We start from the raw sequence: 21,340 nt of genomic DNA on the forward strand, positions 1-21,340 counted from the left end.
CATCCTCCCCTCGCCAGCCGGCCTTGGACCAAACATTGCCCTGGGGGTCCTTTCTCCTTCCATCGGTTGGGACCAAGGAGGGAGTGGAGGAGGACTGAGGGAATAGTTTTTTATGGGTTTTCTGGACTATGTGGCCATGTTCTAGAAGAGCTTATTCCTGATGTTTTGCCAGCAGTTGTAATGTATAATTTGGGTATATACCCAACTCTCTTCCATGCCAGCATTCTCTGAAGATGCCAGCCACAGATGCTGGCAAAACGTCAGGAATAAACTCTTCTAGAACATGGCCACATAGCCCAGAAAACCCACAAAAAACTATGGATGCTGGCCATGAAAGCCTTCAACTTCACAACTGAGGGAATGTGAAGGCTTCCATCCTCTCCAATTTCCCAAGGGGCTCCTTTCCTCTTCTCTTCCATCAGACATTGTCCTGGGGGTCCTTTTCCCTTTCAGTCAATTGGGACCAAGGAGGGGAAGGCCTTCCCTGAGTAATCTACTCAGCCACCCGCTGATACAGACCATCATACAGAATACCCCAAGATACCCCTCTCATTGTTTCTGACTATTTTGATTATTTAATTGGTATTTTATTTGCTGTATTATTTTTATGCAATAACTATTATGATGTTATTTTAGGAAGGAGGGGATAATGCGATTTATTTTTATTCTGTATGTGTTTTATCACTGTTGTAAGATGCCTCAATCCTATGGAGAGGCAGGATATAAATAAAATTTTATTATTATTCATGATTATTAATGGAGGCGAGGGCAACCTGAGGGAGTGTGAAGGCTTCCCTCCTTCCCTCTTTTCCAGGGGCTTCTTCCCTCCTCCATCAGCCTTGGACCAGGCACTACTCTGGGGACTCTTTTCCTCTCAGTCAGTTGGGACCAGGGAAGGAGCAACAGCGGAGTGAGGGAGTGTGAGACCTTCCCTCCTTCCCCTTTCCCCAGGGGCTTCTTTCCTCCCTCCCTCCCTGACCTGCCTTGGACCAAGCCCTGCTCTGAGGGTCCATTCCCCCTCCATCAATTCCCATCCAGGAGGGAGTGGCGGCGGACGGAGGAGGGGATGTGAAGGCTTCCCTCCTCCTTCTCTCCTTCCTTGCTGAGCTCCTCCATTCTCCCCAGGTTTCCTGACAACACTGCCTCCCCTCCCCTCCTTTCCCTCTGCCAGACCCCCCTCCTCTTTCGCTCCAGCAGCCTCAACAACATCCTAGTGCTGCCAGCTGAGGGAGGGGGAAGGCGGCTCACCCTTCCCTCTTTTCCAGGGGCTTTCCCCCTCCTTCCCCACCGGCCTTGGACCAGACGCTGCCTTGGGGGGGTCTTTTCTCCCTCCGTCCATTGGGACCAAGAAGGGAATGGAGGCGAGGGCGACCTGAGGGAGTGGGAAAGCTCTCACCCTCCCCTCTTTTCCTAGGGGCTTCTCCCTCCGTCCCTGCCTCCTCCACCGGCCTTGGACCAGGCAGTACCCTCGCAGCCCCTTCCCCCTCAGTCAATGGGGGCCAAGGAGGAAAGGGAAGGGAAGGAGGCCTGAAGGAGTGTGAAGCCTTTCCTGAGGGGCTTCTTTCCTCCCTCCTCGACCAGTCGGGGACCTAGAGGTCCTTTTCCCTCAAGGAATTGGGACCAGGGAGGAGGGAGCGGGCTTGAACTGGGGGGATGTGAAGCCTCCCTCCCTCCTCCTCCTCTCTTTTCTGAGGGGCTTTCCCTTACCCTCCCCTCCTCGCCCTGCCTTAGTTAGACCACTTTGGACCCAAGGAGGGAATGGAGGCGACCAGGGCGACCCCCTGCCCTCCTTCCCAGGGGCTTCTTTCTTCCTTCCCTCCGCAGCCGGCCTTGGACCAGACCCTTCTGCCTTGGGGGTCCTTCCTCCTCCCTCCATCCTTTGGGACCCAGGGAGGAGCAGTGGAGGGGGGCTGAGGGAGTGGGAAGGCTCCCTCCTGCTCCTCCTCCTCCCCTTTCCCAAGGGGCTTCCTTCCTTCCTCCTCCCTTGCCCTCCTCCTGGCCAGCCTTGGACCAGCAGCAGGCACTGCCCTCAGGGCTCCCCTCCTTTGTCCCTCCGTTTTGCATAGAAGACCGCCCTCTTTCTTTCCAGCCGGGTCCGGGGGGCTTGGGCTGGGCTGAGGAGGCGATGGCTTGGGGGTCTGCCCCCTTCGGCCTGGCAGGGCCAGGCGTCCCTTGGGGCTGGAGGGAGGGGACCCCCCTTGGGGAGGCCGAGAGGAGCCCAGGGGAGGCGGTGGGTGGCGGGGAAGGGCTGAGGTGGGAGCGTCCAGGGCGGTAACAAAGGGAGATAAAAAGGAAGGGAGCCGCCGAGAGAGAGAGAGGCGGCTGGAGGGAGAGATAGCTGCCTTGGGGCCCGGCCAAAAAGGACCACAGAGGAGAGGAAGCAACCAACAAGGAGACACCCAGCAGCAGCAGCGGCAGCAGCAGCAACAACAACTCCGAGTGAGTAAATGTTAATGTTCTGCCCCCTTGGGATTCCCCCCCCTCAGCCGGAGCCAGTTCAGTTTGCCAGGCAGAGGGGAAGAAGCCCTTTGCAGAAAGGACGCGCGCTTCCTTGGCCACTGGAGAGAGGACTTGGACTTGTAGCACCTTTCAGACTAACCGAAATAAAGAAGTTGGCAGCCTGAGCTTTCCTAGACTGAACACACTGCAGAAATGGTCCAGACTGAGACCGCTTTAGCTGCCCTGGCTCAAGGCTGGGGGGATTCAGGTATTTGTAGTTTTGTGAGACATTCTGGGACCACAACAAACTACAGTTCCCAGGATTCCCCAGCACTGAGCCAGGGCAGTTTAACTGGTCTTAGACTGCATTCTTTCTGCAATGTGTTTCTGTCCTAAAGTCTCCTTCCTCAGATGCACAGACACACAGATACAGACACAAACTTGCCCACCTCCTTCTTCCCTGTTTACCTCTGGATGGGGACACTTGCATCACTGGTGACAGAAATCACAAAGATTTTTTCGAGCCCCTTTGCTATACATCCTTGTCAACAGGGAATACCTTTACCTTTTTACATGCACAGTGCTAAGGATCCCATGGACAGCCAAAAAGACAAACAAATGGATCCTGGAGCAGATCAAGCCAGAAATCCCCCTAGAAGCTAAGATGACCAAATTCAGGTTGTCGTACTTTGGACATATCATGAGAAGGCATGAATCGTTGGGGGGGGGGACCAATAACGCTAGGAGAGATAGAAGGAAGTAGAAAGAGAGGAAGGCAGCATGCTAGATGGATGGACTCTACTAAAGAGATCATGAGTATGAGTTTGCAGGAGTTGGACAGGAGTCTTGGAGATGTCTCCTCACCATGGATCAGCTTGATCAACTTGAGGGGAGTTAACAACAACAACAACAACACACACATATATATGCCCCAGAGGGAAAGGGAGCCTGGCTGCCTCCACACTGCAGAAACAATCCCTCTCTGGTCCAAAACACACTGCAATCCAGTTTGAGACTGCTTTCACTTCCCTGGCTCAATGCTAGGATTTCTGGGAACTGTAGTTTTGTGAGAGACATTGAGCCCTCTCTGCCAGAGAGCTCTGGTGCCACAACCAACTGTACTTCCCAGGGTTCCCTAGCGCTGAGCTAGAGCAGTTAAAGTGATCTCGAACTGGATTATTGCTGCAGTGTGCTTTGGACCTTTAATTGCCATGGGTCAATGCGGTGGAATCCGGGGATGTGTAGTTTTGTGAGGCATTTAGTCTTCTTTGTCAGAGAGGTCTCTGGTGCCACAGCAAACTACAGCAGTCCCAGAATTCCATAGCAATGAGCCATGGCAGTGAAAGTGGTGTCAAAATGAATTATTTCTCCAGTGCGGACACAGTGACACAGTTTTGTAATATTAGAACAGAACAGGCATCCCTTCCTTTCAGCACAAAGACCCCTCCATTCCCACCCCCAGCAATGGATGCATAGGCACTGAAAATGTCTGCTACTCATTTAAAAGGTTTGTTACTCCGAATTGGTAGGACGCCTGTAGCTTTATTAATATGCAGTTTTGTTCTTGGAACTGCTAAGAGTATGCCATTGGTCATGGTTTGTCCCCCCCCCCCCCCCCCTTTGCAATGGTAAGGGGGGGCTGGAGGGTGATGATCCTTCAGATTCTGGATAGTAAATCCTCCCTTTCTAAGTGCAGGGAGGACAAATTTGAGAGTCAGAAAAAACTTTTCTTTCTTGTTTTTTATTACATAATATTTATTAGTTTCAATCTACAAATAATCAGCAAGCAATATAGAAATTTTAGATACAGTACACCAAAAAACAACAAAGATTAAAAATTACACTCCTCATGTTGTGAGTGTGTATATATTATCCTATGTCCAAAAACCATATCTTCACGTCTTCTTCTGGCTTCTTGCTTCCTTCGACTCAACAAATAAAACGACTTTCTTCTTTATTTGGGGTTTCAAGTCTATTCACTTCTTCTACATACCTGTATTCCGATTCCCATGCTTCCATAACATTATGCTTATACATTAACATATTACAATAATTTATAACAATTACTTTCCATATTCTTCACTTGCTTATATGTTATAATTAAACACAATCAAAAGTTATCAAACGAATTCCAAAATATTTCTCATTTAATAATTATGTCTGTAGCATTTCCTCTTCTAGCACGCCTATACTACCTTTCCTTCTTAAATTCAAACATAACGTCAGTTTCAATTAATGTTTTCCCTTTACAAATTAGCTATAGCAGGAGTTTCTTCCATTCTTCATCTGTTTACCTATTTTATAGCCAAGATAACAATTTTAAATGAAGGAGTAATCATGTAATTACTCATAATAAATCCTTTTTCCAAATCTCTTATTTTCCCTTCAAATTTCAATATATGATACATTTAGATCCCAATCTTTCCCCCATGATATCACTACCTTCTCCCATTCTTCCTTTCTCCTTTTTTTTACGATAATTCTTTACATTACGTGATAATCTATCTAACTCTCTGTAATCATTTACTTTTAGAATCCAGCTATTCCATGTTGGTACTCTATCCGATTTCCATAGCTTAGTGATCTCTACTCAAGCTGCCGTTACCAAAAAACTTTTCAAAGAGAAAACACTTCAAAGTTTTCATGATTTGCATGTAGGTGGAAGGTTTGTAAAGTTCTGCCAAGCACATCTGAGAACAAAGAGGACCCAAAGGCCCTTAGATAAAAAAGTTCCAGTAAAACTTTCAGTCATTCATCAGGTTTTTGATTTGCTGAATGTAGCTGTTATTGAAATGGTTGAACATCACTCCTCTGAAAAAAGAACAACCTGCTGTGATAATAATGTTAACAAATCAACACTGCTGTTCTTTCCTGAAGATCCTTCTATTCGGGCCATCTGTTGTGACAGAACAGGCATCTTGAGTTTGCATTGTGCGGTATTTGGTGTTGAAAGGCAATGAATTGCTTCTTTATTTTCTTGTTAGCAGTGGGCATGATGCACTGGGAGACCTCTGCAGTTCTCATTTATTACAGAGATTGATTCTGCCCTGTGTACCTGACTGATAGCACTTTGCATACTTGAACATGTATCTCTTTTCTACATTTCCCCCCCAGCACAGGTAGATGTTACTTGAAAGGAAGACTTGTGTGTTGAATATGCAAATTCTGCAATAAGATGCTGGCATGAGAAGATTACACATATATAAATTCCTTGGTGTGGGTTTTGCTCCAGATATTTTGAATTTTCCAAGTGGATTGATTTGCCATCTGTTGCTAGGCGCTGAGAAGTGTGAATTATAAAATATATATATATATGTTGACATATAGGTGAATCTAGTTGATTTTAATAGAACGTAGATGTGTAAAACTACATAAGATTGATGCCTGCATTCTCAGGAAAGCTATTACCATCTGTTCTTGAGTAAAACTTTCACAAGCTAGGATTTTGTCCCAAAAGGAACCAAAAAAAATTCCCTCCCACAGCATTGGGGAGACCAGCATTGTTTGAATTTTAAAAGGGTAATGAAAGCAATGACAGCTGGCATCATAAAGGACAGCTGAGAAAGTGCTTTTGTCCTAGATTTTAATAGAAGAGATGGAAATGCTTGGAAAGCTAGATGGTCCTGCTGACCAAGTTTCCTTCCAGATCCATGTTTTCAATTTATCTATTTGCACTACTTGTCTTTGGGAGATCAGTGGTTCTTAGGTTTTCAACTTCAGAGCTCATCATCCCTTGTCATTGATCATCCTTTGTGAGACTTCTGTGAACTGAAGACCAAAACATGTGAAGGTCCAAATGTAGGGTAGATCAGATCCATGTTGCATCCTGTATACCTGTTTGCCCAGCAAAATATTGCAGAACAAAGCAGTTGAAATATTGCAGAGTAAAGCAGTTGCCTACAGCTATACATAGCAAAAGTAAAGTTTAACTGTTCCAAGAAACTTCTCCCTCTCTCTGAAGGCAAACTGGAATCTCAGGGCCATTCCTTAGATTTGGAAATTACTTTGTATACATGTTCAAGTATAATTACTTTAAAATGCATGCAATAAGTCATGTATTTTGGATATGACAATAGGAAGTAAAGATAGCATAATAGTGAATAATTGAAATGCTTTTAACCATCTTCTGCTTTCACAATTACAGTGGGATTGGTTTTTTGCAGCCTTCTGTTTGTGGCTTCTCTTAAAATTCCCAATGACTGTGAGTACAGACTAAGTGGATACTAGTTTTTCCAGGCTGATTGATCCATAGTGTAATTGAAAGTGATCTTCTACATGCACTAAACAGCTAAACAGAAGCCATGATTTTACACTGAGAAGATGAATGAAATATTTCCCTCACATACTACTAAAAATGATTCAGAGAATTAAGAAGGATTTCACCATTTCAGTTTCATGACTGTTTTTAGATCTTTATCATTAGCAGTTAATAGGGGGGTTTCCCCTCCTAAATTCCGTATGCTCTGACTGTCAGATTCTCACTTCCCTCTGTTCCAACCAGTGATACTTGGCTGGTGCTGTCTACTTATTAATACTAATAATAAAACTGTTAGAAAATTAACCCAATGCCTGTATCAGGTTGGTTTCATTTTGCTTTACTTTGAGAAATAATTGTGTATTTATTTTTTTTAGTTTCTCCTGTCACATATATGGAAAAAAATTACTTTTTTGACAAGAATTTGCAGAATCCACCCTTTCCCCCAGCTAGCATTATGTATGCATACTTGGGATTTTTGGGAATTGTAGTCCAAAAAGGGACGTTTCCAGGGTCCGGCGCAAGGCAGTTTCCTTTGTTTTTTAGAGTCTTCTGTTAAGGATCAGGTTGTCTCCCTGGATTTTCATTCATAGATTTCAGGTTTCTCATTCCTAAGTGTTAAGTACTTTCAAGGTCAAATGCTGCATTCATTAGTTTCCAGAAGAATAACCATGTTAGACAGTTTTGGTAAAAGACAAATACAAGTTTACTTTAATCTACTTGCTTTTTAAAGAAAGAGAAGTTTTTTTTTTCTGGTGTTGCTTTCTTATTAGAATTCAATGGTGTGGTCACAAATTAAGAAGGTTGTATAGCATGAGTTGTATGTGGCCGCAAACTGCCTGTTGTCCACTGTGTGATATATTAATGGGAGGATAATTTCACCTACCCAAGACATTCTTTCCCTGCCTTTAAAGTGAAGTAAGCTCTTGGACCTTATCACACATAAGTTCTCACTACTATCATGTTAATAAAAGGAAATACATTCATAGTCGTTTGGGATCACTCCTTAGCACACCTGTTCAATAATGCGACCAGGCTGTTGTTGGACCTTAATGCTGTCTTTCATCCTAGTCCTTAACCCCGCTTTCCTGCCCTATGGTCTACCCAGCATCTGTGGCATCACTAGGTTTGGCATCACCCGGTGTGGTAACTCATGGTGTCCTTCATTGGCCTCCTCCCATACCACTCCATACACCCCATCCTTAGTAATGTTTTTTGTACTAATGTTACTCATTAATCATAATTCCTGTATATTACTGAATGTCATAGTAATAGTTGTAACATAAACTGCTTTGTTTGTTTGTTGTTGGGTGCCTTCAAGCTGTTTCTGACTTATGGTGACCCTAAGGGGCTTTTCTTGGCAAGATTTGTTTAGAGGAGGTTGGCCATTGGCTTTCCAAAAGGCTGAGAGAATGTGACTTGCCCAAGGTCACCCCGTGGGTTTCATGGCAAAGCTGGGAATTGAACTAGATTTCTAGAGTTGCAGTCCAGCATTCAAACCACCCTGCCACACTGGCTCTCTAAACAACTAGCAAAATTAAAATTATACCTTTAAATTACAATATCATATGCACAGTCTAAATGCATTTACATATACATAGTTTCATGTGATTCAAGTGAAAGTTGTGAAATGTGATGTTTTTAAAGAATTTTTAAAATAAAATATTAATTAATTTTTTTTTACAATGGTTTTAAACTTATTAAATTTTAAATTTTAAAACTAGGGCTTCTCCTATCTCCTACCACTCACCCTCATCCCACTCACACCATTCTTTTGGCATTTTAAAGGGACCTGTGGACTCTTTCAATTCCATGGTTCTAGGTTGAATGCCACAACCTGTTTCTGCTGAAAGGCAGATGTTTGAGGAGCTGTAGTGTTGCCCCATCTTAGAGTGTCGCCTGGTACAGTCCGCACATACACACCCTACACCCCTAATGCCCAGCGTGCCTTTTGTTTTTCAGTGCAATATTTATTTAACAAAAAAAAATTTTTTTAAAGCCAAAACAGGCTGTTCTGTAATAGCAAGGGGAAGAAGGGAGAGAAACAGGAGGAGACACTGACACTATGAGACTGCCCAATCCTGGAACTGCCATGGGTTTACATTAATCCCTCCCGATTTGTGGGGGATCTGTTCTGGACACACACACACCGCAGATCCAGAAAAATGTCATAATTGGTTTCAAAGGCGGTGTGCTTTCATGCACACACCTCAAACACACACACCATTTTGTCCCTACCTGCTTTTCATCTGTGAACGGGCGAGACTGCAGACTCCAAGTTTTTTAATCAGGAGGGGCAGCTATAGTTTATTTCACGTGAGGAGTAACATTATACCTACACAACTGGGAGCTTATTGATGGGTTTCCCCCATCAGTGGCAAGGTATGCTCTAACAGCACTTTGAGGACAAGGCAGCAATATGAGGGAGACAGCATCATGTGATAAGTATTGCCAAGGTACTACAACTTTTATGTTGGGTTTAGAAGCTGCATGTGATGAAGTCCCAGGTCTCTCACTGGAGGTGTAAATCATAATAACAAAAGCTTAGCATGTTTCATGTGTTTTAACTGGTTTACCTAATACCAGAATGTTTCTATTCATCTTAAGAGTTTTATGAATAGCCCATGTTAATAGCCCTGGTGGCGCAGTGGGTAAATGCCTGTACTGCAGCCATTCACTCGAAACCACAAGGTTGCGAGTTCAAGACCAGCAAAAGGGCCCAAGCTCGACTCAGGCTTGCATCCTTCCGAGGTCGCTAAAATGAGTACCCAGACTGTTGGGGGCAAATTAGCTTACTTGCTAATTAGCTTACTTGCTGTTCACCGCTATGATCTTTGGAATAGCGGTATATAAATAAAACAAATTATTAATTATTATTATTATTATGTAATGGTTAAATCCAGATATAGTTATATATTTAGGGTAGATCCATTGAACTACATGGAGCCATGGGAGACCAGTGAATCCACCAATCCAAGGGGGGGAAATCAGCTCCTGATTTAACTGCTGTTTCTTGTCCAGTTGCTACAAATGGAATGAAAGCTCTGCTAGTACCCAGCTTCTGAAAGAAAAAGCAATGAAGGAGCTCTTATTCCTCTTGGAACAGGTGTACACGGCATAGCAGTAAAATCAGAAGTGGACTCACCAGCCCTGTATTGGTGAATCTTCTATCTTCTCTCGCCCCATTAGCCTGGACTGTTAAGTATAATAAATGATGCTTCCAGGTGAACAGCTGCTAAGGCTGCCAATCAAAAGACATTGTACAGACATTCCCCCTTCGAAGATTTTTAATGGAAAAGAGAGAGAGAGAAGATAATGTCTGGATCACCCCCTCTTTGTAAAGGGGGAGAGAGGCCTGGCCTGGAAAGACAAAGAGCCCTCCTTCCGACCGCCATCTTGAGGGGGAGAGAGGCCTGTTATGTTTTATTTTGACTTTGGATTATTGTATTGTACTTCCTGTTGTACACTGCTTTGATCTAATTTGGAAAAGCGGTATATAAATAAACATGATGATGATGATGATGATGATGATGTAAATGGGAGAGGTCCATTATACAATAAAAGCCATGTCTGGAAGCATACAAGTTTGAATACCTCCTTGTGATATGTTTGAAGTCATGTTTAATTTGATGTTTGGTGCTAGGTGTGCATTTAGTTGATTTTACATATTTGTATAGCAGTTTTGTATCAGCTTGCATGTTGATTTTCTGTACAGTAGGCCCTTTGTTTTGGTGGGGGATCAGTTCCGGAACCCCACACACAAATGGAGAAAGCTTGGGCAGTGCTCAAGAAGATGCATGAGGCTACCTTGCTGGCCATCAGGGTAGCTGCCTCAATCTTCATGATGGCTAGAGCTTCAATGTTCTGGACCAGGGAGTTACTGAGGGCAATTCCTCTTGGGAAGACCATGACTAGTTGGACTGAATAAGTTGATAAAGGCAATAGCCTTCTCAATGGATGGTACTCTTGATGTGGCCCAGTTCACTGTCAGGGCTCAGGTGGCATCTGGAGTGGGAGGAGCATAAGTCAAGCTACAAAAGGTTTGTCCCTTGTTTGCTGAAAACAGATACATTACTGTATAGACAAGAACCAGCATTTCTTAATGTAAGGTGTTTCTTAGTATTTATACAGAGATTTAAACTGAAGTATTAATATTTTATCCCAGTGAAACAGGAAAATTTGAACAGCTGAAATCTGGCTCTCTTGGTGACACATTATGGTCTTTGAGGCACAGTGTACCTCAGATGTCTGTTCTCCCAGGTATATTAAGAACTTTTTGAAGTATTTGTGGGTCATAATGCTTTTCTTCTTTGCTGCTGGTTTCCCTTGAGGTTTATAGACAGTAGTATGTTTTGTTTTGTTTTTAACATGCTGCTGGTTTTAGCTGCAATGCTCTTGCTAACCTATACTAGCATAAAGCTTTTTTATGCCAGCATTCAGCACTTTTTTGGAGGGGGGGACTGGTGCATAGTGATGGGTGGAGTGTCTGCAAGACACTGTTGAGAACCAGAGGAGAAAAAACTTAATTTCTCTGTTTTACCAATGTTGATAACTTCTGGTTTTTATTGGGATTTGCTTCTAATTAAAGTGGCAAAATCAAAGAGGGTCCTTATGCTTCAGGACTTTTATAGCTTCATTTGAAACAAACCAAAAATCAAAACCAGTTTTAAAAAGTGACTTCAGTTTGCAGCTGTTGTCTAACTGAAATGTTTTGTTAATATATGAAACATGATGATTTTATGGCAAGCAGAATTGCATAATTGTATCATATTATGTTTATAATGCATTTTATGTTTCTAAAATAACTAAGTGATTTTTGATCTGTAAAGTAAGGTAATACAGTGGACCATTGTTATACGCTGGGGTTTGGTTCCAAGATCCCCTGTGTATAACAAAATCTGTGTATGCTCAAGTCTCATTAAATATAATGACATAGCAAAATGGTGTCCCTTATAAAAAATGGAAAATCAAGGTTTGATATTGGAAATTTATACTTTTTTTAAACATTTTCAAACAGTGTATGCTTGAATCTGTGTATAAAAAAATCCGTGTATAAGAAGGGCCAACTGTACCACATTTTCCCAATTTTTCTAGAATTTGTGTTGTTGTTTTTTCACCCATGGCTTCAAAATTTATGGAAATTTTACTTGGCAGAGAAAGCCATTTTCATTGCCTGAGAAAGTTGTCCTGCCAGCCTCAAACAGCATGGAAACCAGGAGGGCAGTTTTCTGTCTCAACAGAGACAACTTTGTATGCTATGCACCCATGGATGCTGTGGCTGTTTTTACCCATGCCATTGGGGCTTATTTGTTCCCTATTCATTTTTGCAGCCCTAAGTTCTGCTAAGAAAGCCAGGTGGTATAGTGGTTTGAGCATTGAACTACAACCCCTGGGTAACCTTGGGCAAGTAACATACTCTCCGCTTTAGGGAAAGGCAATGGAATACCTCCTCTGAACAAATCTTGAAAAAAAAACCATGATAGGTTCACCTTAGGGTTGCCATAAATGGAAATAACTTGAAGGCACGCACACAACAACAACTATGTTCTGCTACTGAATTTATGGAAATCAGTGGTAGGATAAGTTTGTGGGAGCCAACAGGACTCATAGGGGGCAGTATGATGCACTTCTAGGAATACTCATTCCCTGAAAGTTACCTGTCCCAAATATCATCTGATTGGAAGTGGGAATTACAGATGGATGAGCAGACTGATGCATTTTTAAGCATTAGATGGTAAAATACACTTGTTCCTCCATATTCGCTAGGGTTAGGGGCACAAGACCCCCATGAATATGGAAAAAATACAAATAACAAAAACACCATGTTTTTACCTGAGAGGACACCTCTCTAGGAACCTCTAGGTCCTCCAGTGCAACTCTATGGTCAACGTCCAACAGACACTGACCATAAAAATGCACTGGAGGAGCTACAAATGCCTAGTAGAGTATTCTCTCTAAGAATCTCTAGGTTTTTCAGTGCAACTTTTAGTTAAAGTTGACCATACAGTTGCCCTGGAGGACCGAGATATTCCGAGAGAGAACATATTAATCAAATCTGTCAATAATCAAATCCACAAATATCAAAGCTGCAAATATGGAGGGATGAGGGTATTTAGAAACTCCTTGAGTATTTGATGTGAATGTTTAATAGTGGTCCCTCCACTACTTCCGTTTCCCCTCCACTACTACAACCTCTGTACTCCATTAAAGGAGAATAGTATGGAGAGGAGGGACTAGAAATGGATGATATGTTTTAGCTACAAATATAGTAAACTGTTCAGTTGAGGTGTGTCTTCCAAAATTGTAAAAATGCAACTTTGTCATAAGACCTTATCACACTAGCAAAATCCCATTCAGAAACAGGATTTAAACTAAATTTAAAATTTAAAAACCCCACAAATGCAGGAAGTTTATCACATGACGTTACTGACAAAGTGAAACTACATGAAAATAAATGGAAGGTAACATGGGAAAAAAACAGTAGCTTTTTACTTTTGGAACTTTTACTTTTGGAAAGCTGCCATTTTTGTCCCTTCTGCCTTTGCTTTATTTTTGCATTATTTCACTTTTGCAGCAGTGTCGGGTGCTAAACTTCCAACATATGAGGTTTTTTTTTAATTAAATCTAGTTTAAATCCTGTTTCTGAAAGGGATTTCACTAGTGTGATAAGGTCCACAGTGTTTGTGGTAAACCAAAAGCACCTGACATAGGTTTATATGTATTCCCTGCATTTCCCTTTGACATTACAGATGATTTTATTTTTTATGTATCATTATATTGTGTTTGTGTGGTTTCTATGGCTGAAGTGGTTCTAGAATGATAGTTTCTTGTGGCAGAAACACCTTTCTTAAGTATCTTATCTTGCACAATAATCTCTTGCAGCAAAAACAACAGATAATAAAAATTTTACTCTTTAAAGTGTCAAGAAGAACATATATCATAACTCTTTTTTTCCTTTCTAGCCCACATTTTACTAGGTTGTTTGTAAGAATATCAATCCAATTTGTGCTGACTTTCCAATGCATTATCCAGTGTTAGCTGTATCACCTATTTGCTGAATGGATTACCTTTGCATTTAATTCTTAGTATAGTATTTCTGGTTTTTATTGTTTTTTACTCCTTTTTATAATTGGTTGACAATCCAAGCACAAAGGGTGCTCAGCAATGGCTCCTCTTCATCTTGGAGAGAAGTGACCAGTTGGGTGCTACAGGGTTCTAATGTGGGCCCAGTGCTATTCAACATCTTTATCAATGGCTTGGATGAAAAAACAGACAGCATGCTTATCAAATTTGCAGATGTCACCAAATTAGGAGGAGTAGCTAATACCACAGAGGAGAGGATCAAAATTCAAAATGACCTGGATAGATTAGAAGCTGGGCCAAAACTAAGAAAATGAATTTCAACAGGGAGAAATGTAAGGTACTGCACTTAGGCAGAAAAAAAAAATGAAATACATAGATATAGGATGGGGGATATCTGGCTTAACAAGACTACATGTGAAAGAGACCTAGTAGATCACAAGTTAAATATGAGTGTGATGCAACACCTAAAAAAGCCAGTGCACTTCTAGGTTGCATCAAATATAATATAGAAGTATAGCATCTAGATCAAGGGAAGTAATAATACCACTCTATTCTGCTTTGGCCAGGCCTCACCTGGAGTACTGTGTCCAGTTCTGGGCAACCAAACTGGTGAAGGGTCTGGAAACTATGCCTTATGAGGAGAGACTAAGGGTGCTGGGTATGCTTAGCCTGGAGAAGATAAGGTTAAGAGGTGACATGATAGCCCTGTTTAAATATTTGAAAGGGTGCCCTATTGAGGATGGAGCAAGCTTGTTTCCTCCTGCTCCAGAGAGTAGGACCTGGAGCAATGGATTCAAACTACAGGAAAAGAGATTCTACCTCAACATTAGGAAAACGTCCTGACAGTAAGAGGTGTTCAAGAGTGGAACACACTGCCTCACAGAGTGATGGAGTCTCCTTTGGAGGTTTTTAATCAGGGGCTGGATAGACATCTGTTTGTGGTACTTTGATTGTGTGTTCCTGCATGGCAGGGGGTTGGATTGGATGGCCCTTGTGGTTTCTTCCAACTCTATGATTGTATGATTTAATGAAAACTATCCTTTTTGAATTACTGGCTCTTTAGTCATCATTATTATAAAGGCAGTGTTAAACATTATTTAATCTTTGACAGATCCAATTTCTGCTGAGTTCCCAATGCATTATCCAGTGTTAGCTGTATCACCTATTTGCTGAATGGGTTACTTTTTCGTTTAATTCCTTGTATAGTATTTCTGCAAGAGTCACATAAGTCCTCCCTTGAGTGGTGTTATCAAAGCAAACAGAAAAAGTTCGTGGTGTTTTTGATATTGCATTCAATGTAATTAATGATTGTCATGTTATTTAATATAGAGATAGAGATTAAAAACAAGTTAAATGAAAGCTAATTTTTGTTAATTTTTTCGTTTGGCTTTCTTCATCAGTAACACACTTGGGATTTCAAATAAACCCTTTGAGAACATTCAGGATGGAATATCATATATATTCATCTATAAATCCTAAATGTATGCCCCAAAATTGAACCCCAAAATCCCAGGTTGACTTCTTTATAGGTCACTATGGTAATGTGATAGCAGCTCTTTCAGATTTCCCCATGCCAAGTGGAGAGGAGTTTATTTCTCTCTGGATCCAAGCAGAAAGAGTCCTGGGTGACTGATATTGCTGTTTGTTTTAGAGTCCCTGTGGCTGAAGTGAAAGCTGAAACGATGAAGCAAAAAGCCTCAATAAGAGTCTCTCTTGCTATATGCATACATAAACACACTGAAGGAGCCTCCAAGTTTTACCGTTGACCTATCCCTGGGTCATGGCAAAATCCGTAATTTTGGCCCCCAAAACCTAATCTTGATTTATACATGAAGTCGACTTATAGTTGAATATATATGGTAATTCTAAAACAAAAAGGTTTTGTATAGAATCTTAGAGCTGAAAGAGATGACAAAGGCCATCCAGTCCAATCCCTGCCATGCAGAAATAAACAGTCAAAGCACTCCCTACGGATGGCCATCCAGCTTCTGTTTTTTAAAAATCCAAAGAAGGAAATTCCCACCACATTCCAAGGCAGCATATTCCACAGTCAAACAGCTTTTACTGTCAGAAAGTAAATAGAGTGACTCCTGGCCGCATCAGGAGCATGATGTTTAGACAACATGTGCCCTGGAGGGTCCGGAAGCCTGAGACTGGATAAGACAACTCAAAGCTGCCTTATTTGGCCTGTCTGTTGTCAAGCCAGGTGTCATCTGTCCTATATCTTTGCATATATGTTTAGGTGAAATCTGTTTTGGAATCCATTGTTCCACCTCCTAGTCTCTGGAGCAGCAAAAAATAAGTGTATTCCATCTTCAATATGACATTGCTTCAGTTTTTTAAACATAGGTGCCATACCACCTCTTAACCTTCTCCTTCCCAGGCTAAACATACCCAGCTCCCTAAGCTACTCCCCATAGAGCATAGTTTCCAGACCTTTCATTTTGGTCTGGAATTGTGTCGTGAATTCTGGTGCCCAGAACTGGACAGATAGTCCAGGTGAAGTCTGACCAAAGCGGAATAGAGGGTCCCTATAACATCCCTCAATCTAGACACTGTGCTTCTATAGATGCAATCTAGAATTTCATTGGCTTTTTTGCTGGCAGCTTCAGGCCACCTTAGCTAGTCTCAGGCTTCCAGCTGCTTCAGTGAGATGTGCATTGTCTAAACACCACGGCCCTGAAGCAGCTGGAAGCCACTCTATTTGGCCCATCTGTTTCGGGCCTAAGACTCTTAGATCCTTTTTGCATGTACTGTTGATGAGCCAGGTGTCATCTATCCTATATCTGCACATTTCATTTTTACTGCCTAAGTGCTTTTTTACTGCCTTACATTTCTCCCTGTTGAAATTCATTTTGTTAATTTTGGCCCAGCTTTAAAATGTATTAATTTTGGCACTTTGCGCTGGCCTGGATACATGCTAGGGTTGCCCGAGGGCGGCGCCACCGCACACCCCACAACCCTAGCATGTCATGGTGGCGTGATATTGGCGGTGCCCTGTATACACAGGTGTCACCATTATGACATCACAGCCTTGCCGCAGCCAAATGGCACAGCGTGGGTGTGATGTCCCCGCAATGCTGCAGGGCGCTTTGGTGCCCTTTCAGCATTTTGGGAAGGAGCTCTGAAATGGAGCTCCTTTTTGCCACACGTATTGCTGGCATGGCCTTTAAACGACCGTGCCAGTGATGTGGAAGAGAAAGGGGCCGAGTGGCTCCTTTCTCCCCTTCCCCGCAGCTGTCGGAGTGTCCTTGGGGCGTGAAGCTCCAAGGACACCCCTTTCCAGGCTGCGGGGAAGTGGTGTTTTGCCGCTTCCCCAAGGCCTGGAGAAGCGGCAGATTGGGGCCTCTGGGCTTCCGCTGAGGATGCCCAGGCCCCAATCTGGCGGGGAAAGGGGTGGGTGCAGGCCGCCTCAAAGGGGCAGTCTGTATCCTGCCCTTGATCCTATCCTATGGGTTATTAGCTACCTCTTCTAATTTGGTACCCTCTCCAAATTTGATTAGCTTATCTCCTGTTCCATCATCCAAGTCATTGATAAACATGTTGAATAGTACTGGACCCAGGACAGAACTCTGTGGCACCTCACTAGTCACTAAAGATGAGCCATTGGTGAACACCCTTTGGGTTAATTTAGTCAACCAATTGCAAATCCATCTAATAGTAGCTTTGTCTAGCCCACATTTTACTAGCTCCTTTGCAAGAATATCACGGGGGATCTTGTCAAAGGTTTTACTGAAATCAAGGTACTCTATATCCACAGCATTCCCTTCATATATCAAGCTTGTATCAAGTTTTTATCAGTTAGTATCAACTGAACTCTGATGGCTTATTTCAGTGAGCCCTGGGACTCTTAATTACATGAGTGTACATATACTTCCTTTTAAAAGATTGCTCAGTGCCTCCCATAAAAATATAGTAATTGATAGCATCTGACTGCTACTCATAATTGTGATACCTGGATCATACTGTTTTTATCTTATATAATTGTCCAGAAAGTGGAGGATCTGATGCATTTCATTATGTGATACTTCATTATCTGTATATTTTATTATGTCATAAGACTTACCATACTCCCACCTCTGCCAAAGGTAACAGTAAAGACTTGGGGAAGAACTTATAACTGACCTGTCCTTGAAATGATATTCTCCAGAGCCAAAAGCTGGGTTCTCTCTTTTATTATTATTATTAACCTTTATTTATGAAGCGCTGTAAATTTACACAGCGCTGTACATGCAATCTTTTTAGTTAGACGGTTCCCTGCCCTCAGGCTTACAATCTAAAAAAAGGCTTATTACGCTTGTACAGAACTTGCAGAATTGCAATAGGGTGGTACCTGAATAAGTTCTGAGCTAATTAGATTGATTTTTATTACTATAGAATAAGTACCTCTGTTCCTCTTATCTGATAGTATTGAGGAAGAACCAAAAGGTAATCAAACATTGCTTTTTGTTTTGTGACAAATTCTAGAACACTTTTATTTTGTACCGAATTCTAGAAGATCAAGGCAAGTTATAAATTTACTATGACCTTTTTGCCTCCCTGTGTGTATATAACCTCTGAAGCTGTTGCAATTTCTGTTCTTTCGTTCCCCAATTTTCCCCCATCGTTTCGTTTTAACTTTTTTAAGGCCAGGTTAGAAAGATAGCTGGAGAACTAGAAAAATAAAGATATACCTTTTATAATGTTCAGTGGGCCCTTGTTATCCGCTGGTGTTTGGTTCCAGGACCCTCTGTGGAAAACAAAATCCATGAATGCTCAAGTCCCATTAAATACAATGGCATAGCAAAATAATGTCCCTTATATAAAATGACAAAATCAAGGCTTGCTATTTGGAATTTACACTTTTTAAAAAATATATATTTTAAAGCCATGAATGCTTGTATCAGTGGATAAGAAATCCGTGGATAAGGAGGGCCGACTGTACTCTGATAAAAAGGCTGGTCTGTTTGTGTAGGCAGTTTGTATAATATTGTCACACTGCTGACAATACAGTGGTTGCATGGTTGGTAGTTTATACTGCATTTTGAAAGTGATAACAGATCTTTGTATTAACATTATCGTCTCAGCTCAGTAAGGAAGTCCTCAAAAAATGAAAATTGTTTTTCATGGTCATAGAATCACAGAGTTAGAAGAGACTGCAAGGGCCACTTAGTCTACTCCTCACCATCCATGAATACATAACAAAAGCACTTTGCAGGGTGTTCAAATTCTTTTTATATACTGGCAAAGAAGATCCATCTGAGGTAGCCCATTCTGTTGTCAAGATTCATGCTAGCTTTCTCTTACTGATGAACTGCTGCCCGAATTGCAGCATTGCAGTGGGGTGGTACCTGAATAAGTTCTGAAATGATTAGATTGATTTTTGTTACTATTTACATTTCTAGTTTCTTTTTTCTAGCGGCTCAAAGCAGATTGCAGAATTTAATCTCAGTAAAAATCCCACAAAGCCTTTTTAAAAATGAACATGCACATGACACCTTTCCTTATTTATTTTCTTTCAACTGATGAATTCATCGAGTAGCCATTCTTCTGTTCTTCACTTGTCTATTGTGCATTTAAATTTCAACCTTTTTTCAGTTTGGCTTACCCTTTTCCTTGCTTCCCACTTTTCTTTGATGTTTAGCCTTTCACAGCTAAATAAACAAATACAGTCAACCCTCTGTAACCATGGATCCATTATCCATGGTTTCTAAGGCCCACAGCTTGAAATGAAAGAGTAAGAAAATATATATATAAGCAAACCTTGATTTTGCAATTTTACATAAGAGACACCATTTTGCTATCCCCTGTATTTAATGGGACTTGAGCATCCACAACTTTTAGTATTCACAGAGTGCCCTGGAACCAAATCCCAGTGGATACCAAGAGCCCACTGCAGCTGTTTTTAAACCTGGTTTCTGGAACACGACAAAGAATAGGGCCTCAGTCCAAACCTGCATTTGTGTAAGCACTGACTTGATTGTCTGATGGGACTCAGATTACACCATTACTCAACTATTTACTTGGATCCCATGGTGTGGGATTGTCTTAGTTTCCCTCATAAGTGTTTCCTTCCTTCATCTTAGGTTTCTGTCCAGTTTCCAGCACGACTCTGTTACACACCTCCAACAGCTGGATAGAAGAGAGAATCAGAATGTAATATTCCTTGGTATTGATGGATCTCCATCAATACAAATGTCTGCCCTGCAGAAATAATCTAATTTGAAACCACTTTTGCTGGCATGGCTCAGTGATATGGAATTTTGGGAACTGTAGTTTGCTGTGGCACCAGAGCTCTCCGAGACAGAAGGCTAAGGTCAAAAACACACTGCAGAACTAACCCAGTTTAAGACCACTTTAACTGCCCTGGCTCAGTGCTAGGGAATCCTGGGAATTATAGTTTATTGCAGTACCAGAGCTCTCTGATAGAGAAGGCTAAATGTGTCTCAGAACTACAGTTCCCAGAATTCCCTAGCCTTGAGCCAGGGCAGTTAAAGCAGTCTCAAACTGGATTATGCAGTGTGTTTTGGACCTAAATGTCTCACAAAACTCCAGTTTCCAGAATTTCATAGTACTGAGCCATGGAAATTAATGTGGTGTCAAAGTGGATAATTTCTGCAGTATAGATTCAGTTTAAGCCTCCCTTTTCAGGTAAAAGCATGCATCTTTGGGCAGTTTGGCATTGGATACTACACTGTCCCACCATCCTCATGAATATACACAGTATTTCACATTTTGTAAACACACTGTGTAATATCCTATCTAAGTATTAACCAGAGCTGACCTTACTTTCAAGATCTAGTGTCTTTAGAGTATACCTGCCTTCCCATTTATTCAAATACAGAGACAACTCTACAAATACACTCAAATTGTGCTAATCCCAATATAGTTTTTTAACCTCTCAATCTCTCTTTACCTGCAATTCTCCCATCCCATCCTCTCGCTGCATACCTCTTTTTACCCCATACTATTATTCAATCCCAAAACTTTATCCTCCAGCCTTTATTCTCCAGCCACACTTCACTTCCCTTTTATTCTCCAACATTTCATATCTCTCCCTACTTCTAGATGTCAACCATCTTGACTCTAACAGATATCTAGGAATGGATCAATTTATAAAGGGATCTTGTAGCACTTTTGAGATTAACTGAAAGAAAGAAGCTGGAAACACCAACTTTTGTAGACTTAAATCTACTTTCTCAGATGCTCCCCCCCCCCCCCGTTGCTATAACATCCCTTTGTACTCTGATTTTCCAGACTAACATAGGCATATCTTTGAATTCTAGTATAGTAATTCTCTCTCTCTCTGTGTATGTGTGTAGGTGGGTGGGTGTGGCTTCATTACAAGTTATAGTTGCCACTATAGGACTCAGCTAACTCAGAGCTGATGTTGTTGAATTGTCCCTTTAGATTGCTTGTAAATTTTTTGGCCTGAGAACATTTGTTCAAGTCCAGTTTACCCAATAGGTATTTACTCATGGAAGTAGAGAGTTTGTTTTATTTGGATTGTAAGCTTTTGGGCCCTAACATTTTCTCATGATGCAGTATTAGGTAGGCAGCCTTGTGTATTCCAGATATTTTGGA

General features: G+C 41.7%; 1 protein-coding gene across 3 annotated transcripts in view; it reads left to right on the forward strand.

The window, feature by feature from the left end:
• Positions 1 to 1,698: 1,698 nt before the first annotated feature.
• Positions 1,699 to 21,340, forward strand: part of ST6GAL1 (ST6 beta-galactoside alpha-2,6-sialyltransferase 1) — a 118,914-nt gene continuing 99,272 nt past the window's right edge. Inside the window, exon 1 of one of the 3 annotated variants that reach the window (XM_042459231.1) lies at positions 1,699 to 2,439. The gene's annotated coding sequence lies outside the window, so the exon portion shown is untranslated. The remainder of the gene's footprint in view (positions 2,440 to 21,340) is intronic. The other 2 variants (XM_042459232.1, XM_042459226.1) reach the window with 2 other exon arrangements.

Source organism: Sceloporus undulatus, chromosome 3 (genome assembly GCF_019175285.1).
Source record: "Sceloporus undulatus isolate JIND9_A2432 ecotype Alabama chromosome 3, SceUnd_v1.1, whole genome shotgun sequence".
NCBI lineage: Eukaryota > Metazoa > Chordata > Lepidosauria > Squamata > Phrynosomatidae > Sceloporus > Sceloporus undulatus.